This window comes from Symphalangus syndactylus, chromosome 1, assembly GCF_028878055.3.
Source record: "Symphalangus syndactylus isolate Jambi chromosome 1, NHGRI_mSymSyn1-v2.1_pri, whole genome shotgun sequence".
Classification (NCBI taxonomy): domain Eukaryota; kingdom Metazoa; phylum Chordata; class Mammalia; order Primates; family Hylobatidae; genus Symphalangus; species Symphalangus syndactylus.
Genome location: NC_072423.2, coordinates 32129560 through 32149071, shown reverse-complemented (window position 1 = coordinate 32149071; position 19512 = coordinate 32129560). Strand labels below are relative to the sequence as shown.

At 38.8% G+C, this 19512-nt stretch overlaps 1 pseudogene; it reads left to right on the top strand.

Moving 5' to 3' along the window:
• Positions 1 to 6325: 6325 nt before the first annotated feature.
• Positions 6326 to 17355, top strand: LOC129488183 (uncharacterized; annotated as a pseudogene).
• Positions 17356 to 19512: the final 2157 nt, after the last annotated feature.

The window sequence follows — 19512 nt, the reverse complement described above, 5'->3', positions numbered from 1 at the left end:
ATATCTTTTTTATTTGAGACAGTCTCACTCTGTCACCTAGGTTGGAGGACAGTGGCACAATCTTGGCTCACTGCAGCCTCCTCCTCCCAGGTTCAAGTGATTTTCACGCCTCAGCCTCCTGAGTAGCTGGAATTATAGGCATGCGCCACCACGCCTGGCTAATTTATGTATTTTAGGTGGAGACAGGGTTTTGCCATGTTGCTCAGGCTGGTCTTGAACTCCTGTGCTCAAGCGATCTGACCACCTCGGCCTCCCAAAGTGCTGGGATTACAGGCATGAGCCACCGTGCCAGGCCTGAATATCTTTATTATGATGTCCAATGGAATCTTAAAAAATGGGAGTGTTAGGAAGCTAGCAGTTTGATGTTATTTCTCAAAATAATTGTATCACCAACTCAGGTGGCATAGCTAGACAGTCATTTAATCCAGTCATAATTGTATACAGACGAGGAAACTGACCTAGCACGGTTAAGGAACTAGCCTAAAGTCATATTGCTATGTAGAGTAGAGCTGAATGAATAGAACATTTTCATTTTTTTTTAACTTCACAAGGTTAGAGGTCCTTCCCAGCATTCTCTGATACCTGTATTAGAAGCCCACACCCACCCAATGCCTGCAGGGTTAGGGTTCTCCTGAGAACAAGGGTGTTGCCGGAATGGGTAATTGTGAGGGTGGGAGCAGCAGGAATTTGTATTGAGCCTCTCCCGAAAAGGAATTTAAATGTATGGCATGGATTTTGAGGTGATAAAATATTTAAAGTACTTATTTAAGTTTTATCTATGGGACCAGTAAGGTGATTTTACCATCTTGTTTTCAGGATACCATAAAACACATTTTTTTCCTGTTTAATTTTCCTTGTATATTTGTTAGCTGGAGTGAATCATACATTGTAAAATCTTTGAGGCAAGGGTCTGTGTCTTCTAAATTTACTAACTCTTCCCAGTGTCTGTTATATAGTACATTCTCATACGTCTCTGATATCCAGTGGTCATATGAAAGTTGAATAATAGATAAGAAACATTTGCATAATGAGAATATTGATCAGTCCTGTTAGTAGTAGACATTTCAAAGGAAGTAATTAGAAATAATTGCCCAATATTGTCTTATCAGCCTTTTCCACCTGAATGGTTATAAAGGTAGACTAACATAGAGATGGGGGAAATTTCTTATTGGAACTTAGTAGCATTGCTTTTTCTCCTTTACCAGTATGGTATAAATAAGAATCTCCTTGGCTCAGTTTTTCTGAGGAAAACAATATTCTTTTGTGATTGGATATATTCCAGGAAAATAAACTCAAATCATATAATGAAGAGTTATATCTTATATATTCAGTTTCTCCCTTTGACAGATACTGCGATCAGCAGCTCTTTGTACTTGCCAAATTTATTACTAGTTATGTCTAGCCCTTGTGATGGAGATAAACATTTCAAATAATAAAAGTTGTAGCATAACCTAGTGAGAAATAAGAGCTAGAAAAGTTATCAATATGTTTTCATTTTAGTTTGTGGTAAAAAATAGACCTGCCAAATGTATAATGGTAGAATACAACAGAACTTTATTTCTTGTTTATGCAAGAGTTTAAAAAGGGTGTTTTTCCCTGGTCTGGTGGGTTTCCTTTGCAGTGACCTGGGGACCCAGGCTCCTTCCATCTAATGGATCTGACCTTCCCAACAGGGCATCACTGCATTCACCTGCTGAAAGGGTGAGGGGGAATAGTGGGAGATTACCTTCTTTTTTTAAAAGTCTGAGCCTGGAAATGGCACACAGCATTACTGCTCATAGTCTGTTGATTAAAACTCAGCCACATGGCAAAACCTGACTGTAAGGGATGGTGGGAAAGATAGAGTAGCCACGTGCCCAGGGAAAAGATGTCATGGATATTTTTCATGATTTTCTTTCCTCCTTTCCCTTTTCTTTCTTTTTAATTTTTATTTTGAGATAATTTTAGACTTTAGACTTTAGAGTTGCAGAGATATTCCCTGAATAACTTTCTTTTAGCTTATCCTTATGTTAACATCCACATAATGATAAAAGAATTTTCAAAACCTGGCACAATACTATAAACTGTAAACCTTACTCAGATTTCACTAGTTTTTCCTGTAATGTCGTTTTTATGTTCCAGGATCCAATTCATTTAATTGTCACATTTCCTCAGTCTCCTCCAATCTGTAATAGTTCTTGTCTTTCTGTTTTTTATAATCCTGTCACTTTTGAAGAGTCAGTAATTACTGTTCAGTAGTTTGGTAAAATGTCACTCAATTTTTTTTTTATGTTTTCTCATGATTGAAATTAAGCATTCTAGGGAAGGCTACCATAGACTGGAGGGGATCTGCCCTTCTCAGTGCACCAAATCGTGGGTATGTGATGTTGATGTATATTAGAGGTGATGTTAGCCTTGATCACTTGGCTAAGGTGGTGTCTACCAGAATCCTCCACTATAAAATCACTGTTTTCCAGACAGGTGCAGTGGCTCACCAGAAGTGCCAGGCATGGTGACACTAAAGTGCCTGGAATCCCAGCACTTTGGGAGGCTGAGGTGAGAAGATCACTTGAGCCCAGGAGTTCAAGACCAGCCCAGGCAATATGGCAAGACCCTATTTCTACAAAAAAATTTTTAAAATAAAATAAAATTACTATTTTCCCTTGGCAATTATCAAATATCTTGGAGAGATACTTTAAGAATATGCAAATATTGTTTACAGTTTACCTTTCAATTAGTAATTTTAGCACCCATCAAGCGATCTTGCCACAGTAATTTTTACTGTGATATTCTAATGAAAATTTTATGTTTCTTTCATTAAAAAATAAAGTTTTGGTGGCTATCTGATGGTTACATAGATATTAAGGATCCTTGCCCTCCTCTCCACGCCCCCTATTTTGGAGATTAAAGTGACTATGGTTTAAATGATGTTAAGCCATCATTTCAAGATAACAAAAGGGTTAAAGGATAAGGGACACTGCCACAGCTCTGTAGTGCTTAGATGTGGTTCAAATGGGAAGCTTCCTGGAATGGCAGTAAGAAGGCCAGGGTTTCAGTTACAATTCTACTATTGGCTGAATGTAAGGAGCTGTTTTTACTCTAATTTTCTAATTTGTAAAATAAGAGTAATTCTATACATCGTCCAAAGTAATGTGTGAGGATGCAGTACTTTGAATTACTAGGAAGGGTAATATCTGTTTTATGAATTTGGAGCGTCCTTATTATACCAATTAAAATATATGTATTATCGAAGTGGAGCAAGCCTACTTGTGCTTATTTAAAAGGAACAAGACTAACATTTTTGTGCATTTACTATATGCAGGCCCAAGCTTTGAATCCATTAACTAATTTAATCCTCTCAGACTTTTATGAGAGCAATGTTATTAGCCCCGTCATATAGATGAATAACTTGGGGCCCAGAGAGGCTAAATAACCTGCCCCAGGCCACACAGTCAATAAATGGTGGGGTTAGGAATTGAACCATGGTGGTCCAGCTCCAGAGTTTGGACTCTTCACCACTTCACTATATACTTGTGCCCTGGTTGCAGAACAGATGTTCATCTAGTACATGCTAGCGTGGCCATATCAGCTAACTGCTTCTGTTCTGAAGTATTTAAGTTCTTGAATATTTAAGTAAATATTTTGTTAAAAATTTATATTTAACAGGGCTGTTAAATAGGTTGTTAAATATTTTGGGCATAAGCCTGGGTACTGGTAAATAAAAATATTTGTACATCCTAGTTATGTTTGAATTGAGCATGTATTCCATTTGAAATAAGTGAACCTCAGGAAGTATTTTTGGTGTTTATGATTGGAAGCACAATAATTTAAACATTAAAGTGAAAACAGAAGTATTGGACATGTATTTGTTAATTGTTCTTCCCGATTTTGAGGCATTAGTCCACATTTGTCCATGGCCACAGTATATAAGTAGTATGGCTCTTGTTTAAAGGTAATTATTAGGTGGGTGATTGGATAAGTTACAAGGAAATCTAAGTAGGGTCACCAGTTTTCTATTCTTTCTATACATCCGGCACTTGCTTAGTGATTTGGCTCCTATTGTAGAATCTGGTTCAGTTTACAATTCTGCCTATTTTCTTAGCAGCCTGCCGAGCATTTCTGAGTGGTCTAAAGAACTCACTGCATTTCTCTGGTTTATGTGAAGAACTGATGTCCCCTTTATTGGTGGTGGTGCAAGAGTCCTCTGCACTACACCATAGAATTACCTTCATGTGCATTTAAATGATTTCAAAAATATTCCTGCTTTCAGCTGTATGGCTTCAATTCACCATGAACCATTTACATGTATATCAAAGGCATGAAGTTCTCCTGCAGCAAATAGAAATTGTAGGGAAAGCTCTGGCTGACAGTGGGAGAGCTGGGCTTTCGTTTTGGCTCTGCCAGTGACTTACTCTGTTACCTTGGGGAAAATCCTTAGCCTCTTTGGGCTCCTTATCTGCAAAGTTCAGCCGGGCACAGTGGCTCACACCTGTAATTCCAGCACTTTGGGAGCCGAGGCAGGTGGATCGCAAGCTCAAGAGATCGAGACCATCCTGGCCAACATGGTGAAACCTCATCTCTACTAAAAACACAAAAATTATCTGGGCATGGTGGCACGTGCCTATAGTCCTGACTACTCAGGAGGCTGAGGCAGGAGAATCACTTGAACCTGGGAGGTGGAGGTTGCAGTAAGCCGAGATTGCGCCACTACACTCCAGCCTAGGCAACAACAGCGAAACTCCGTCTCAAAAAAAAAAAAAGATCAAAATGACCTTATCCAGCTGCAGCTTTCTCTGATTCAGTGCTTCAGTGGGTTTTAGTGTAGTTTAGTTAATGATTTGTTTGTCTTGCCATTTAAATGAATGCTAAGCACAGCCCCCAGATAATGCTTATGACAGAAGGCTGCATTTTCACATTTCCAAGAAAGAACAGTAAATGGTGAAGTTGTGTAAAACTTGTTTTGAAGATTCACATGGTACTATTCTCAGATAAGACCAAAGAAAAGTGGTCACACTATATTTCATGGAGTCAAAAAGACCACTCATTTTAAAACATATCTCATTTTCAGAGATATTAAAATGTGGAAAAATGTGTATTTTAGATTTGATCAAATACGGTAGGAAAGCCCCAAGGTCATCTCTCCATCACTTGATCATAGATTAACCTGCAGCCTTTCTTGGAGCCTAGGCTGCCCGATACAGATATGGTCTACATTCTTACCATATGGTCTGTCATAGAGCCACTTAGAGACAAGTCAGAAATTTGGACTAGAATGTAATTGACTAAGTGTGCCCACCTAGTGTGGCCATGTTGGGATGTGAAGGCTCAGCTCACAGTTGCAATTTCAGTGAAGACTTGCCTTCTTACTTTCTCAGATACATCCAGTCTTCTGTATACTCACAGGACTTTGTATATATTTCTACATAACACTTAGCACATTTTGTTGTAGTTATTTGCTTTCTTTTCTGCCTCTTCTCCTAAATTATGAGCTACTCAAAATTCTCTTCATGTTGTACAGGAGTGGCGTACAGCCTGGAATATAGTAGGCACCCATCATGTTTATTGAAGGAGTAAAGGTACAAAGGTATGAAGGAAAGAAGTGTGGCTGACTGTTTTGTGGATTATATTAGGGGATTTTAGATTACTCAGCCACCATTCATCACAAGAAAAAAGATGCAAAATGAATTTTATGTAAAGAGTAACTTTTAGGTAACAGGATTATTTCATAAACTGTTAGGAAAACTACATTATTAAGAAATAAGACTTATTTGAGTAAAAAAAAAGAGTTTACTAGGCTAAGCCCCCACCATCAGATGCCAAAAAGAACCAATGTCATGGAAGAATATTATGACAAAAGGTGCTTTGCTCCAACACTAAACTGGCTCTGTCTGTGATTTGGGGCAGTTACCACACCTCCCTATACCTCAGCTTCCTCTTCTGTAAAATGGAAATAATAATAGCACCTGATAACCACTGTAAGAATGATATCACATAATGTTTGTAAAACACTCAGGACAGTACTTAGCACATAGTAAGAGAAGGAGATAAGTGTGAGTTATTATTGTTACTATCTCTATATGTGTCATCAGTGGGCAAAGAGTTGGGGACCAAAGGAAGTGTTTTATTGGTCTTTCATTTGGCAATTCTTGCAAGGATTTTTTTTAAACCCAAGATTTTGATTGAATAGATAGTTTCCTTATTCCATGTCCTTCACTTTCAGCTCTATGCAAGTATGCCCTTACTTAGGAATCCTCATTGTTCTCCTCTGGGATCTCCCAGTTTGCTAGAGCTATCTTTTCCTCTCCCCTCCTTTCTTTTTCAGTGAATTGATTGTTCCTTTTTGCCAATGGACAGCTCAGCATTTGAAATGCGTGAAGATGCAACACAGAATAGTTTGTCTATGGGGACAATAAACACTATCTCTAGAATGGTAAGGTGGGGATTTATATCTTGTGATTAGTTCCCTCCAAGACCTTATGCAGAGCTCAGGCAAGAACCCCTTTTTAGATCAGTTCTTCTTAAGTGACCCTCTTCAGAAAGATAGCATCTCCTCTTATGAACATTTCTCGATTTGCCCCCTCTCATAAACTCTAAACTCACACCCATTTAGCTCTTTAATGGCCCAACTCCCTTTGAATTGTTGCTTATAGTATTAATGAGTGCTTTCAGCTTAATGGCTTTTATCACCAGGTAAAATATACGCCTCTTAACTGGGATTTTCTAGGGGCAATGTCTTTAATCATGCCAATCAGTGAGCTTCAGACAAGTTAAAAGGGGAAACTGGTTTATTTATTTATTTATTTGTTCAGCTGGTTTTTCATTGTCCTTCTTTTAGTGTTTGCTTTATCAATTTGGGGAGGCAGAATAATAATTTTTCCTATCTTCTATTTAAAGGGATCCAGGAGGTTTTCAAACTCCAAGTTGTAATCCATTAGTCATGAAATCAATATTGTGGATTTGAATTGCCATTTTAAAATTAATACAGTAACAAATACTGTTTTGTGAAACTTTTGTTTCAGTAGTGTGTATGTATGTGTGTGTGTGTGTTTGTGCATGTATATCTGTACATGTACTGGATCACAGGGTGAAATGTATTTCTTGATGTGAATGTAGTAAAAAAAAAGTTTGAGAAACACTGATCAAGGCCAGTGATTAAGGAAGAAATACTAATGTCTAGCAAAGCATTACTCTTAGATATATAAAGTTATATGCCATCATTTTCTTTTAAAAATGTAAATGTGACCTTACAGTTGTGTGTAAATGTAAGCTTTCCTTTGAGAATGCTGGATCATAAGTATTAACATTTTAATGATCTGGTTTGGTGTTGTACACTTATATAGTCCCAGCTACTTGGGAGGCTGAGGCAGGAGGATCTCTTGAGCCAGGAGTTTGAGGCCAGCCTGGGCAACACAGCGAGACTTGATTTCTAACACAAAAAAGATAATTTAATGATCCTGAAATGATATGCAGTGATAGTACTTTGATTTAGTAGAATAACGGAGGAATCAGGAGAAATTCTTTCTACACCTACAATTACAGATAATAGTGTGGCTTTCCACAAGTCATTGCTCCCCTCTGGGCTTCAATTTCCTCATCAGGAAAATGAGACATAGAAGCTAAGCTGGAATCTTTAGTATTCTTTACAATGCAGCATTTCGGTGTTTATATCTTGAGACTAGTTCCCCTTAAGACCCTTAACACAGAGGTCAGGAAAGACTCTTTAAGCCATCTATCATCTTAAGAAATGCAGTACCACCTGCTCTGATCATGTCCTGATTTAACATGAAATAATTAAAACATACATTTTAAGTATATTTAAAAAAATAGCTCCTTTCATCATGTTTGTCGGTGAATTTTAGTTGAAGTTAGTATAAAGAAAAATTTAAGAACCGAGAAAGGAGGCAATATTTCTAATGTGTCTTAAGCAGAGAATAATGGCTTTCTAATTTTCCCTAGGAAAAGAAGAGGCTATGGTCACGGGTGAGCATTTTCCTGGTGTGTCTTTTGGCCTGCATCATTACCACAGCAGTAGGAGTGCTGATGCTCTCCTTGGTCTATATTAGCAACTCATGCAGACATTCATTTCAAACCTGAAGCCTGGCCTCTGCAAACAATGATTCCCATAGTATCAAAAGCTATTGATCCAGAATTTCAGTTTCTTAATCATTTACCTAAATCTAAAGTATGAATCACACATCTTAGGAAAAATAATTATTCTTAATAGCAACTTTAAAACCACCTTCTCATTGCATGTTTACTAAGCTTTCTTCTCTATTGGAAAGGATGAACTGTGAGCCAGGATGAAGGAAGGTGAGAGATAGAGAAGAGGGGAGAGTTGCGTTGATGTTGACTTCAGACAGAAATGTTCTTCAGTAGATAGTTCCATGTCTGACTAGAGTAGAGAATTGCACATGGACAAATGGAAATTCCCCTATTCTCTTGCCACCCTAGGTGTCTCTTTAAATGTCTAACAGGGTCTAGACTGATAGCACTGCATGTGTTACTATTGCCATTCCTGGACTCTTACAGACCTATTCCTCCTCTTCCTTTCTGGGACTCCAAAGCTCACCTCACCACCATTGCCTTTTCCCTTTTGCCTCCTTCTTACTCTATAGGCCCCATGCTCTTAGGAGGTGGCCTCCATGCTTATGGTGGCTTGTTTATGGTTTTCCAGGTGTTTGACTTCCTTGGTGGTACAATCCAGTGGGCCCGGTACAGGAACAATGTCAAAGACTATCTCAGAAATGAAGAAGAGGCCTTTGGCGCCAGCTTGAACAGTCAGAGATCACAAATGACTCTGGGGACCCTTAGGATAAAAAGCAATGGCCTCCAGGCCCTTCACTGGCACTTCAACGCCAATGAACATGACTGTCTTGCTCAGGTATAACTAGTTTGCCCACACTATCCTCTTAAGCATCTATGTTTTTTGTCCTGAGAGTATTATTTTAGTTGTTACAAAATCTGCTTAACTAACTAAGAGATAGACAAACATTCAGGCTTTGGCTATATATTCAACTAGACTAATTAGCAGTGCCTTTAAGCATTAGTCTGTTTGTTTAAATTATTTTCGGCATCACTTTGAACTCTTTTCTTCAGTATGAAATCATTTTTCATATACTATTGTTAAAATAAGATCACTGTTTGGTCCTCTGAGCCAAAGCTAAAACCGGCAGCTCTGATCTAATGATCAAAGAAACAGCAGCTTTTCTCTAAGGAAAATAACAGCAACCAGAATAACAAAGTAGTTTGCCGTGTTCAGTCAGTCTGGAGTCTCTAAGACCAGGCCAATTGGATGCCCTTTTGTGGTTCAGACTTTTCAGAATGTTCTTGAAGTCTAGTGAAACAGAGATAGCTGGAGGTAAAATGAGTGTCCTTGCTTGAATTCCAAATAATTCATTAATTCCCAAAAGTATTTATTGGTTTCCTTCTGCATTCCACACACTGGGGAAGCAGTAGTGACTGAGCCCTCACAGAACTTTCAGAGTTTGGTCTTTCCCTGGTGATCTAGTTAAAGATGCAGAGCCAATTTTACGTGATGTTTTTGTTGTAGTTAATAAAGCCCTCTTTTTTATTCTTGGACAATGCATTCAATTTTAGAATTTATAACAGAGAGAGAGATTAGAGTTTCCTTTATATGAGACAAACTATTCTTTTTTTTCTTATAAGAGAACAGGAAGTCAGAGAGATTAGTTGAGTTTTCTAAAGATAAACTAGTCATTGGATTTACAGGGACAAAGCTCATGTTTTCTGACTTCTTGTCTTTTTCCACATAGACAAAATATGTAAAAGAGGATAATGTCTAAAACATTCATTTTCATGGCCTTGACTGAGCAGTGGCAGAGCAGTAGGAAAAAGAAAAGGCAGCTCAGTGGACTTTCCTGGGGGGAGACCCCTAAAAAGAAACTTCAAGCTAGGGAAATTGATCTGGAGCCTTCTCTAGTTGAAAATAGGCCCTGGGACGCAGCTCTGCCTGAGGAGGTTGTTCAGGCAGTCCTGACAGTTCATAATGTGAGCTATGTGGAGTTGAATGTTCTCTAGATACCCAGAAAATTGTGGGATTACTGTTTCTCACAATCAGGGTAAGAAACTAAGCAACAGGATGTGAAGAAGTCCCTCTATTCCAGTCGTCCAGGGAGATTGCTTCTGCTTCTGAGTGTCTTCATGGAAGCTTTGGAAGGGACCCTGAGAGTAGGGTGGGCAAGTTGACTGGTGTGCCTGGCTTCACCACGAAGTCATTGACTCCCGTGCTATCTCTGCTCTGTATCTGGAGTAATTGGTGCCCTGATATGAATAGGTACACATTGCTGCTGCTCCCTGCTTGTGGATGAAGAGCATGCTCTTTAGAGGGCCACCTTTCCCTTGTATATATTATACCCATCTGGATTCGAGTTATACATGTCTATGTAGACAGAACGAAAACTTCTTTTTCACCCGCCCCTGTGGCTGCTCCACTATGTGACCGTGAGTCTCTGGTAAAACAGAAATAATGGTATCTTCTCTGCCTACCTCACAGGGTAATGCTGAGGAACAGATTAGAGAATGAGAAAGTATAGAATTTTATAGAAGCAGAATCAAAATATGGTTTAGTATGAATAAAAAGTATAGACTTTGGAGCCAGACTGCTTAGGTCCAAATCTCGGCTTTTCCATTGATTAGCTGAGTAATCTTGGGAAAATAAGTTCTCTCCATAGTTTTCTTTTTTGTAAAATAGGGATAATAATATTACCATGCTTCATAGGATTGATGTAAGGAATAATCAAGCTGAATCAAGTAAAGTGATCACATGAACACCTGACATATAGTAAAGGCACTACATGTTAGCTGTTATTGTTAAAATTGTATGCAGACTTTTTCTTATCTGGAAAGCACACACATATCTGTATGCATACATACACACAAACACATACATTTGTACCTGTACAACCAACTAAGAACATGCACACATCCTCCCCAAGTGGCTTCGGTCTTTTTAAACTTTAAAATCTGCAGTCTTTGTTTTTGTTTTGTTTTCTGAGACAGAGTTTCGCTCTTGTTGCCCAGGTTGGAGTGGAATGGCACAGTCTCCACTCACTGCAACTTCCGCCTCCCGGGTTCAAGTGATTCTCCTGCCTCAGCCTCCCAAGTAGCTGGGATTATAGGCATGAGCCACCATGGCTGGCTAATTTTGTATTTGTAGTAGAGATGAGGTCTCACCATGTTGGCCAGGCTGTTCTCGAACTTCTGACCTTAGGTGATCCACCTGCCTTGGCCTCCCAAAGTATAAAACATGCAGTCTTAATAGGAGGTGATATTGCCCCCAAGGGGGCAACAACTTTTGAGGGAGACAAAAGTCTTACCCTTTTAATGTATAAAGAATAGATATGCATAGAGTATATAAACAATGGATTTATACGGTATACTGATCTACAGTATATGTACGGTATTAAAATTGCATAGGGTAGTAATAGAAACAAAGTCTAAAAGCATACCTTAAAGGGAAAGTAATGAAAAGATGTTGAGAAACATTGCTCCAAAGTGATGTTGGTTATGTTTTTCTGCTTATACTTTAGGGAACAGCATAGATTGGGGTGGTTGATGATGATGGTGAAGTAGTTACACGTACAATGTTATAGCTGGCCAAGTAATCTTCTTCCCTAAAAATATACTATACTGGATAAAGAATGTGGGGAATGAAGATTGTTTTTTCTTGCTTTTCTTTTCCACACATGATGAACTTCAGACTTTGAATGTTGATGATGTGTTTTTTTCTGTAACTGAGACATTGCTTCCAGGTAACTTAAGATAGGTACCATATCTGAAAACACGTATCACCCTGAAGGTATGTATTATGTACCATATCTGAAAACACATATCACCCTGAAGTTATGACACAAAGAGAGCATGAATATTTGTGTTTCTAGGGGAGCAGTCAGCTAAGTCCGGGGAAAATTGACTAACATGTATATATAATAAAAGTTGGATAATGGACTCAAAAGTACATCTTATATTCTTCCTAATGACAAAATCTTGTTGAAATTGAGTTGTTTTTTATTTCCTTTAATTTATTTCCTTTAATTTTAGTCTTCCATAGGAAACTATAATGTATTGGCAGAAAGATTATGATATAATTAACAGAAAACTTGCTATAATTTGTATCTCTCAAGAGTCATAAACTCACCCGTTCTTTCTATGGGAAGAAATTTGCTGCAGATAATGCAATCGTGTTTTCAATAGTTGATTGAGGCTTCAATGTGGATTTAGGAACTAAACTTCTCTGATATAGATAATTATATTAATGAAAAGACTGGATGCCTGTGAGAGTTCTCTTTTCATTTGTTTTTAAATGCTCAACTGGTTTTATTATACCATTGCCATTTTTTAGCTGTGAGGACCTAGGTAAATTCCTCAACCAACTTAGATTTGAGTTCCATCATCTGTAAGATGGGGAGAATAATGCCACTGACATTATAAGGTTGTTGTGAGGAAGAAGTGACATAATAAATGTAAAAGACATAGAAAATTGCATGTTCTTGGTGAGGGCTGCATAAATGTTAATTATTATTATGATTGTATGAATTGCTAAGTTGCTAAGTAAGATGTTGGCTAATGGGGTCTCTTTTTCCTTTTTCTTTTGTAAGTATCAAAATGCCCTCACCTTTAGTGCACTCAGAATTTGTAACAGAATTATAATGGATTACGACAGCCACATTTTCATTTTAATGCAAATGAAATGCACTATGTGTTAAGTGGATGTGGAAAGGTAACTTATCTCTAAACAATTTTTTTGGGGGGGATTTACTTTTTAATGCAAAATGAAGCAAATGGGAGGAATTTTTCGTTTTGCTTCAGTTGTTAATAACATAAAATGACTCAGTCCTAATGGCTTTCTGGGCACAGTTGCTACAGGGGAAACCATGAAGATCCTGCAAGGTAGTTTCTTGAGTTTAATGAGACAGAAAGATTCAAGATGTGCATGAAAAGAGGCTAAGAATATTTCAGAAGTGGTAAAGATGTTATCACCATGATGGAAGGTCTGGAACACTTGCTTAGGTTTTCAGTTTTGCATCCTCAGGTAATGCATAATGGAAGGTGCCGCCCTTGGGAGAGTGTGAAATGACAGATTGCCTCTCAGTGCAATGTGAATGTGGGTAGCTGGGGAGACATGGAGCATCAGTAGGGTGGCCATATTCCAGTTTGTCCAGGATACCCCTGATGTATACTTGTTGTCTTGGTGAAATTATTGATCACCATCTTTAACTCTCCAGAAAACCTGGTTTGGATGATCAATTATATGGGTACCATAAGAAAAAACAAGCTGTGTAGCATGTTTCTATAATGATTTGACGGTGGTTCTTCCAGAGTTTCATGGATTTCCCTGGGGAAATCAACAATAGTATACACAGAGGGAATGGGCTTAGCTCTAAGAAGCCTGTACCTTTCTCCCTCTTGAAAGAAAGAACTAAAACCAGACTGGAATTTACTCGTTATGTCATCATAGCAAAAGTCTTGTTTTATGTTTTTAGAAGTGAAAACTATAATGAATCGGAAAAGGGCTTTGTGATTTTTCAAGGATTAGACTTCATTTTGTCATGTTTGTGTGTGAGCATTTGTGTACAAATTTAGTCTTTAACCCTTTTAAGGAAAATTGTTAGGATGTTGCTATCCCAGAAGGATGATTTTTGCCAAGCAAGTGCAGAGGAAGGCATGGGGGTAGTAAAACACTGAAATGTAAATCTTCTGCCTGTTGTGTTAGGGAACATCATTTGTAACCCTTAATGAAAACATGGCGATTGATGCCCTTTTTCATGATACTCTGTGTATTGAACTCACTAATACATTTCAAGGAGCATTTACTTTAATATCTTTTGATTTTTGTGGGGCTAGGAGATTTTATGTGAAGGAGTGAAGGATGGCCTCTACCTTCCACTCTTACCCTTACTAAGGAGTTCCTGTATAACCATGTGCTTTTATTCATCTGTTCTTCACTGTTAATACTTATTCTTAATGAATATTTGATTGAATAATGAATTGGATCTTCTGATGGTATCCATATAATTGATCATCCAAATTAGGCTCTCTGGAGAGTCAAAAGGGTGTGATCAATAATTTCACCAAGACAACAAGTGTACATTTTATTTGCTTAAAGTTAAATAGACAGTTTTTTCCTCCTTAGATGGAGATTATTGGCACTCAGGGTACCACAGAATTCAACACTCACACTGGAGATGTGATATTTTTCACTATTGGAACCCAGCATTACATTAAGAGCACATGTAATTAGGATTTGCTTTTCATTCTTGCCTTCAACCCTGAAGGCCAAGTGAGAATAAGTCAGCTTGAGAGAGATTGCCAAGTGTCAGTGTTCTGCACAATATTCTGCCAAGCAATGTGTCTGGACCAAAGGGAGCCTTCAGTAAATGTGTATTAAATGAATGAATAAATAAACCAGATGAATCGACATGTGAACAGGAGAATCAAATAGTCTTCTCATCTGTTTATAAAGGGATCCAATATATCACATTCTCTCTTAATGCTCCAAAGTTTGAACCCTGAAAGAAAGATCAAAAAGTCAATATATAGAGATCCAAGTCACTTTTATTAGTAATAAATCAGGTATTAGGGAATGTACTAATATTGTGGGTAGGTGGGTTTCCTAATAGTGGTCCCCAGAATTGGATAGGCCTCCCGTGTTGAGGCAGGTCTTTGTATATCTTATGGCATAAAGTAAAAGTGCATGCTCTTGGAAGGTTTGCCAGCTCCCAAGCAAAAAGAGGGAGGAGATGAAGTGAGCATGCCCAACTTACTCTTTTCAAGTATACTTGAGGGGTAAAGGGTGGGGAGAGAAAAAAAAAAAAGAGAGAGAGAGAGAAATGGAGTTTATTCTATATGAAGAGAAACTTCAAGAGTAGTGAAGTAGCATTTCTTCCCTTTCATTCTTTGAGAAATCTATGATGACCTGTGCACACAAAACAGACTAAGATAAATTGTTCACTGCATTAAATAACTACTTGCTTAAAAAAAATTCACCTCTGGGCTCCTTGATGAGATGAAATGATGGGTTTGAGAAATGGAGATACATTGCGGAATTTATATTTTAAAAATTCTTAGGACTAGGTTGCCTTTTGAGACTGGGTGGGAAGTAAAACAGTCTGATTGGGCACCCCTGGGGTGAGTCCGGGAACAGACAAGCATTTCTCTTGGCTGTGGTTCTTCCTACAAGGAGACCCAACAGGGCCTCCACGGAGAAGCACAGATGAATTCTGCAGTCTCCTTAACAGGGCCTAAGCCCAAAGGTGGATCTGATCCTGGTGACACTCATTTCCCAGGATGACCCCCTCCATTCTTTGAGGGAGACTGGCAAATTCTAGCACCTGGGTCTCAAAACCTTCCTGGGCCTACCTGGCGAGAGGTTTATGGAGAGCTATCTGAGAAAGAGTGGAAAGTTGGCTGTAGATGTTATTGGCAGGGGGTGGCAGGGAAGAAGGATTCTGGTGACCCTGAATTTCGTTGTGGGTCTCACTGCTACTGCCACCGTCTTGGTCATCATTCTCAATAGCCATTATAAGAACAAATCATAAAGCAAAATGAGATCAAATAAAATATAAGTAAGAAAATAAGGGAAAACTCAAAGATAGCAAGTTAAAGTTTAAAAAGTGAAGAATAAGAAAAGAGAATAGAAAAATGATTAGAATAAAAATGTTATGTATGTGCAAAATATGACAAAGGTAAAATGTTAAAAATCAAAATAAATATGGAGGCAAAATAAACAAGATTTAATGTGACATGAAAGGCTAATACCAACAAATTAAAGCTTAAAATTATGAAAGGTAAAAATGACAACTGAAAACCATTAAATACAAATCCCAAATTAGGGAGTAAAAATCTTTTAAAAAGAGAATAGAAATATGGAGTTTTTAAATGAAAGGAAACAAGAATCGACTTACAACAGGAAAGAAATAAATGAATCAGAATTTGGGGGGTAGAAGGAAGTTTTTCACTCCTCACCTACCCTCAGGAATGCCTGATTTGCACCTTGATGGAGGATAGTCCCCCAGCCCCCAACCCCCATCAGAGTAAGTGATGGGAAGTGCTTCTGATGGGGATGTGTTTTGCATCAGGAGTGTGAAGGGAAAAAGGAGGGAGGGAGGATAGACAGGCAGAGAGAGAGAGGGAACATAGACCCAGAGAGAAACACAGAGAGAGAGAGACACACATACAGAGGGACAGAGACACACAGAGAGAGATAAATGGAGAGATGCACAGAGAGGAAGAGACACACATACACACACAGACATACAGCCCCCAATGAAGAGAGAGACACGGAGAAACAGACATGAAAAGGGAGTGACACAAAGAGAAAGACACAACACAGCCATACACAAATAGGAGACACACAGACATGCACAGAAAGAGGGACAGAGACCCGTAGAGAGACAGAGAGATAGAAGGAAAGACACACAGACACACACATGTCCACATACAGACAGACCTATACACAGGAGAAAGAAAGACAGACACACACAAGGACAGACAGACATAAAGACAAACGCACACAAACATAGACACACATGCAGACAAGACAGATTCACAGACAAATGTGCACAGACGTGTGCACACATAGACACAGGAAGAAACAGTGAGAAAGGTAGACGCGCATGTGCACACACACACACACACACACACACACAGAAATTGAGAGGCAGAGTGAGAAAGAGAGGTAATGTCAGAGAGGAGTGGGGGGAAGAAAGAGAAGGACAGTGACAGCCATATAGGGGACAAAGGCAGACAGAGCATCAGACCCAGCCCACTGGTCATCCAGGCCCGGCAGACGGTGATTACTGGCCCCAGCAGAGAGGCCATCAGTCTCTGGCTGCAGAGCACCAGGACCAATTACTTGGCAGCCTCTGGGCATGGAGTTCTGAGAAGCCTTTTTGTCTCTAGGTCCTGCTCATGGGAAGACGGATGGTCCTGCTCCATCCTTAAGAAGAATCACTTTCCCCGTAGGACAGAGGTCCCTTCTAAAGAAAGTTTCAGATGCTTCAGTCCCTCTAGTTATTAGACTCTCCCTACCACTCAGAGTTGAAAAGGTGAGCTCCCCGTGGCAAGGCAAAACTGGTATACAAGGTGACCATTTGCAGGAAGTCATAGCTGTGTAGGTAGCCAAGTACCGTGCAGTATTGCAAATGCCTTGACAGTTGTAAGACCTCTGCAGGGATCTGAGTAGTAGATGCTGACATATCTTCTTTTGGTTTACACTATCAGCCGCAAACCCTTGACATGGATGATTATATCTAGGCTACAGGCAGACCGCATCTTGGCCCAGCTTTCTTCAGGAAGCAAAGTGAATTTAACAAGAGCCCCCAGTTTAAGGAGCACCAGGTAATCAACCTGCCTTAGAGTTGCTGATGAGTTCCTATCTATTCTTCCCATTTGTTGTTATTGCTGTTAAAGAAGGACCACTTGGTTAATGAACTTGGAGCTCTTTACAAAGTGGAGGTGGGAAAGCAGGTTCGAAGCAGTCTGAGGGGCTCAGTTAACTTCGTGCTAAGGGAAAGTTTCAGTACACTCTGTAGATGAGCAGATCTATGGAGGAGACCCAATAAATTAAATTAATAGATTTTTATATGGATTTTAGCATGTGTGTATATAGTTGTTTACTTTCCTTTTATTACTTCAAATGTATTACTTCAAATGTATTACTCCAAATGTAAGTCCATTCTTGTCATGTTCATCAGTAAAACTTAATACATTGCAAGTATTTTTGTTGATAATCTTTCTGAAAGGAAGTAAAGAGGTTAGCCTACATATATACTTATTAAGGCACTGGAACCCAGAAACTCAAACCTCCTCTGCAGAGTTTTTAAAGAACCCTAGACTAGCAATTCCCAATCTTTTCGTTGGCTTGAGATACTTTTAATAATGCCAACATTTTCAAGAACTCATTAATACTTATTTTACATTAGCTGAGAAAATATTTAATGATAAACTGACTATAAATTCAATACCATCTTTAAATTTATTTGGATTTTATTAATCACACCATCATCTATTTATACTTGACAAATAGTCATCCCTGTGTTTGAGAAGCATATGGTTTGTCTATTGGCAATGCTGCCTGTAAATGTGAATTCAAGGAGACTTTATTATGATTCTGAAGCTGGTAATTTTCAATTTGGGGGACACTGTCTTAAGTAAAAAATAATTTGTTTAGACCTAATCTGCACTAGATTTTTGTTTGCAATTTATTTTATTTATTTATTTTTTTGAGACAGAGCCTCAAACCAATCTGTGGTGTGAACTCAGTTCACTGCAACCTCCGCCTCCCAGGTTCAAGCGATTTTCACACCTCAGCTTCCCAAGTAGCTGGGATTACAGGCATACGCCACCATGCCCGGCTAATTTTTATATTTTTAGTAGAGTTGGGATTTCTCTATGTTGGCCAGGCCGGTCACGAACTCCTGACTTCAAGTGATCCACCCACCGTTAGGCTGTTTGTTCCTAGGCTACAAAGAATCTGTGTTTGTCTATCTGTCTGTCTGTCTGTCTGTCTGTCTGTCTATCTATCTATCTATCTATCTATCTATCTATCTATCTATCTATGTATCTATCTATCTATCCATCCATCCATTGACCCATCTATCTCTATCTCTGAATGGTTACTTGACTACAAGTACAGAATGTAGTGAAAATTAGGAATGGCTCACTTTTTGCAGCAGGAGGTGGCCACCTCCATAATGTACTTTAGGAACAGGACAACCTCTCCCTGCCCTTGACTATTTGTTTATCCAGCTATTCATTTACTAAACATTTACAAGCAATGACTATAAGTTAAGCATTATGTTAGATGTTAGGGATATAAAATTTTCTGTTAAATGATCTTTGCCCTGAAATAGCTTTCAGCCTATTGAAAGACACAGTAAAAACAGTGACACATTGTAATAGTACTATGATAAGTATACATTATAATAAGTGATAGATATGTATATACACACATACAAAGGATATATCTGTACATACATACCTAAATGAGACATCACACTCAGCTATGGGGTGTGAGGTAGAGGGTGTCAAGAAGTTTTCCTGGAGTCTCTCTGAATGAAGATTAAGAGCTAGCCAAAGCATGAAGAGGAAGAGGGAATGTATGTGTGTGAAGGCTGCTCCACGGTGAAGGTTGAAGGAGCCAATCATGCCAGGCGTGGAAGTGTGAGAAAGCAGTTTACCGTGGCTGGAAAGGAGAGGCCCAGTGGTGAGAGGTGAGGGTGGAGGAAAAGGGAGGAATCAGGTTGGAAAAGACCTGTTATCCCTTAGATCCACCTTATTGTGAATTTAGCTTATTCTCCTTTTCTGGGAGAGCTAGACAATCTGAGAGCCTGGCAGCAATGGGAAGTTTGTGGTGGTGGTGGTGTTTTAAAGAGATTTTGTAGCGAATGTTCACAATCCAGGAGGGGGAGTGTAGTTGAGAAACGCAGTGAAAAGCACAGGGCAATCAATGGGTATACGGAAGAGGATGTTGAAATAGGAAATAATCACAAAATTTAAATGATAATGTGTGCA